Source organism: Notamacropus eugenii, chromosome 1, assembly GCF_028372415.1.
Source record: "Notamacropus eugenii isolate mMacEug1 chromosome 1, mMacEug1.pri_v2, whole genome shotgun sequence".
Classification (NCBI taxonomy): domain Eukaryota; kingdom Metazoa; phylum Chordata; class Mammalia; order Diprotodontia; family Macropodidae; genus Notamacropus; species Notamacropus eugenii.
The window spans coordinates 672,732,899-672,737,879 of NC_092872.1; positions in this window are offsets into that span (position 1 = coordinate 672,732,899).

The window sequence follows — 4,981 nt, forward strand, 5'->3', positions numbered from 1 at the left end:
GAATATTAATACTTTCTTCCTAATTACTGCCCTAAAATTCCTTTGCATTTTCTCTACCTATCCTGTACAATATGTATCTGACTAGCAGTCAATAACTTGGCCAGACACTGCAAAAAAAGCACCCTTAGTCTTTTCTCTTGGAGAATCATCTTCATTATAGGCTTTAAAATGGTGGAAATTAAAAAATATTTTTTCTTTCATTTTTTTTTAATTTTGAGTTCCAAATTCTCTCCAAATCCCTCCCCTACCCATTGAGAAGACGAGCAACATGAGATACCCATTACACATGTGAAGTCATGCAAAACACATTTCCATATTAGTTATGTTTCCAAAAAAAGCAAGAAAAATAGAGCAAGAAAGTATGCTTCAATCTCCACTTAGAGTTCATCAGGTCTTTCTCTGGAGGTGGATAGCATTTTTCATCATGGGTCCTTCGGAATTGTTCTGGAACATTGTCTTGATCAGAGTAGCTAAGTCTTTCACAGTCATCATTATAATTTTGTGGTTACTGTGCAGTGTTCTCTTGGTTCCGCTACTTCACTTTGCATCAGTTCATATAAGTCTTCCCAGGTTTTTTGGAACCCATCCCCCTCATCATTTCTTATAGCACAATTGTATTCCATCACAATCATGTACCATAACTTGTTCAGTCATTCCCCATTCTGTTTGGTTGCCCAGAGAAGTTCATCAGCGTTGTATATCCCCAACTGATGGGCATCTCAGAAGGGAGAAATTAAACAAATTAAATTCAAAGTTTCATTAAATGGTAGGAAAGTACCAAAGCATTGAATTCCAAGTCAAAAAATCTGGATTTGAATCCTTACTTTACTACCCATATGAACTTGGTTAAGTAATTTCTTTCTGAAACACAATTTCCTTATCTATAGAAAGAGGGGTTTGGGCTCGGCATTCTTTGAGATTTTCCTGCTATAAATTCTAGGATCCTATGGAGTCAATGCCAATTAGAGTGGTCATGGACTCATCAAAGAGGTGATCTTGAACATACTGGATTTATAAAAGGAAAACAACATTAACAAAGGCATAATATTGGTAACGAGGCTATGTTTGGAAACAGTGAGAATTGTCTAGTTAGAGCATGGGGTTCCTTTATAGTTAGAATTAAGGTTAGCTGGATATGATGAGGCTTGATTCTGGAAAACCTTGAAGACCACAATAAAGAATTTAAACTTTTTCAGGTAAGAAATAGGAAACCATTGGAAATTTTTGAGAAGAGGAGTGACATGATCAAATCAATATTATAATAAATAACTTCATGGGTGTGAGTGGAATTCCCTGTTCACATGGAAAAAATTGTGTGTCAGTTAGACCTTCAAAATAACAAAGGTATATGGTGATGTTCTGGTAGTTAGGGAGGAAAAAGACAAATTTGAGTCATCTGAAGGCTTCTTAACATTGAATATAATAAGTGAGTAAAGAAAAGGAAGGAAAATTAACACTTTCAAAGCTGAATGCCTTCTAAAAAATGATGACACCATTGTTGGAAATTCACTTTGCCAAAGCAGTAAATATACAAAATTGGAGAAAGATCTCTTCTCCAATATCAAAAATATTTGTTGAAGTCCCATAAAGATAGTATTCTTTGAATGTGTAAATCCTATTCCTTTTTCCTAACCACTAAGTCTTTAAAACAGTCAATGAAACTAAATTTAAATAACTTCATTAACGTAGATATCAGTGGGGATCATATGTATTCTATGCAGTCAACTTAACTCCATTGTTAGGAATCATGTTGCTGTAGCTTCTAGGAATGGTCAAAAGTAACAAACTAAAAACACCAGTCAATGCTATTGACTGAACTGCCTTGATGTGCTGAATATATTTCAGCTTAAATTGAAGAAAATCACCCTTCCTTAATTCTTCATGTTTTAGGAAGCTATTGAAACTTACAGTATATTTACTATTCATTCACATGGTGGTATTCTACAAAGAGAAAAGGAAGAATACAGGCAAAGTCCTTTCCTATATACCCCAAAGAACAATAGCTAGAAGAATGAAAAGAGTGAAGGAATTGCTCAGACCAAATTTGGTGCTGGCAAAGTAAGTGACAAAGATCTACTTTTTCAAGGCCTTTAACAGGGATATCTTTCCTGAGGAATGACAGAGGTGTATGAGCAGCTTTTCACAATTTGTTGATAATTTACCAAGGAAAATTTTCTTAAAATGCAAGAGTGACTAATCTGAAGGTCTTTCTCAGACGTTTTCCCATTGGTATTATCTTGACATACAGTGCATTAAAGCAACTTCACCCATATGTCTATCCTATGGAAGTGAGCTTTTCTAATCACCTCCTGTAACTGTAAGAGAAAAGGGTGGGTCTCAACCAGCTGAGTCAATCGAGAAAATTAGGATCTAGCTAAGGAGGAACAGCCATGTGGTGTTGTAGAAGTGGAGACAGAGCTTTGATTCAAATTCCATTTACTATCTGTGTAACCTTGAGCAAGTCACTTTACTTTTCTGGGTCTCAGTTTATGCATTTGTAAAGTGAAGGGATAGGATATCTATGGTCTCTTACAGTCTAAATCCTCTAAGTCTGGTTTCTCTACTATAGTAGTCTTCTATTCAGTTTAGTTCAGTAGCAATAGAGAAGGTAGAGATGTATACATGGTTAGAATGAAATGAAGACAATGAGTCCTAATTGGACTTATATAATGGAGAGGTCTTCTTGAGCATCTAAATAGATTCTCCTTTCTCCCTTTTCTCTATGCCTTTCTCATGCTTCCCTTTCCCCCTCCTTGAAAAAGGAAATGGGAGGTTTCAGTTATTCTGGTGTTTTGTAGAAAAATTGCAATTCTATCAATGTGCCCTATGATGAAAAAGATTTACAAGTGTTTTTCTCTGTCCTTATATCAGTATATCAATAAGAAAAAAACTTCCTTGTGGAGAAGATATGTGCATAAGGAAAAAAATTTTTCCAAAAGAAAAACCAGCAAAAACTATACACCTTAGAACACCTAATTATTTTGTTTGGAAAAGTCTTAGTAAAGCCTTTATTGATTTTTTTGCAGTCAATCTATCAATATGCATTATTAATTTAAGCACTTATCTAGCACTTGAATCCTTTACTCTTATTTCCCTAATTTCATCTGGGTATTGTATATAACATTAAGTTAAGATGTTGACAAATGCATTTCAGAAAGTTTTACACAATATAATTGGGAAATTGCTAGATAGAGTTAGGATATTTTATAACCTTTTTTTGATCATTTTATACTTCTGAGGAGAGATGATCAATGGATTTTGATCAGCATAGTGCAACAGACAAAAAACAGCTCTGGAGTCAAAGGACCTGGTTCAAATCTCCTCTCTCCCTGTGTAAGCTTGAGGAATAGTCACTTAAGTTCCCTGGACTTGTTTCCCCATCTTTTTAAACATGGCATCTGGACTGGATACCTCTGCACTAGACAGCCTTTCATCTCTAGATCTATTACCCTGTGACTCAGGCCTTTGATTACAACTCCCTGTGGAAGGTGTAGGCATGCTCATTAACACATCAATAAGAGGAATGAGGATACTACAAGACCTGTCTACTAACTGAATGGTGACATATTCATATCTCATGGAGAATGAGATTGTGTTTAAGTTTTATCTGGCTCACAGGCTTTTATAGATCAGAATTATCCCCTTTAGACTGTCCTATAAAAGGGAGCAGACAGACCTGCCTGGAAAGAGCGGATGCCAGAAACCTGAGAAAATACCTTGATCTTGGAGTGTGACGTTTGTGGACTGATATTGAGAGCCACAAGGTCAAGTATAAGGAGTTCTTGAACAGCAGCCCTGAGTTCTGCTCCATTCTCTTCTTTCTAAGAGGCTAGCCAGGAACATCCCCTTCTCTATCTAAAACAGGGGTGTGGAACCTGAGGCCTTGAGGCTACATATGGCCTTTTGACTGAATCCAAATTTCATAGAACAAATCCCCTTAAAAAAGCATTTGTTTTTAAATTGTGGGCTCAGTCAGAAGACTGTACCCAAGGACAGTCTTAATCTAGAAGATTAAGACACTGGGATCTTCTCTCTAAGATGTGCTATCAAGGAACTCCCCTTTCTCTTTCTAAGAGTCTGGGTCCTATAACTCTAGATACTTTTCAAAAAGTCTGGTACTCAGGAACTCTCTCAAATCCTCCAAAATGCAGAAATTTGGGAGCTATTGCTACTGACCACATAGTTCTCTCCAGGGCTGAATTCTGGGAGTGAAAAGACCCTAAGTGCCTGGGCTAATCAACAGGCTTCATATCCCAGGGATCAAAGTCTGTCTCTTTTTTTCCTCTTTTTCCCTCTCCCTCCTCTCTCTCTAGGGCTCAAAGGGTTCATATTTCCTTTTATAGGCCCAATACAAAGAGGTAGTTTTTATTTACAATAGCAGTCAATCAAATTATTTCCCAATGCTGAGACAAGCAATCAATGAGGAAAAAACCAAGATGCTAAGAGCTCAGGGCCAGGTTGTTGTTATTGTTGAGTGAATTCGGTCATTTCCAACTCTTCGTGTACCTATGGACCGTATTGTCCATGGGTTTTATTTGTTTGTTGGTTGGTTTGATTTTTTAGCCAAGATACTGGAGTGGTTTGCTGTTTCCTTCTTCATGAGATTAAGGCAAACAGAGGTTTAGTGACTTGCCCAAAGTCACACAGCTAGTAAGTGACTGAGGCTAAATTTGAACTCAGGTCTTCCTGACTCCAGTCCAGGCTCTATGCACTGAGCCACCTAGCTGCCTTTTTCGCAATGACCTCCTCCCCAGATCATTCTTGTACATTTTATTGTTCAAGAATATACTTTACTCTATTTGCAAAATTGGACCTACAAAGCATTTGATAGCTATTGAAAAGAGGGGACTGTGATGATGGCAGATACCTTATTTATTGTTCAGATACTTCAAGCAACCATGTGTTCTTGGATTCCTTCCACAGAGAACTGATTTTTCTACTTGTTAATGCCATCTTGTTTATTTTAGACATTACATTTATG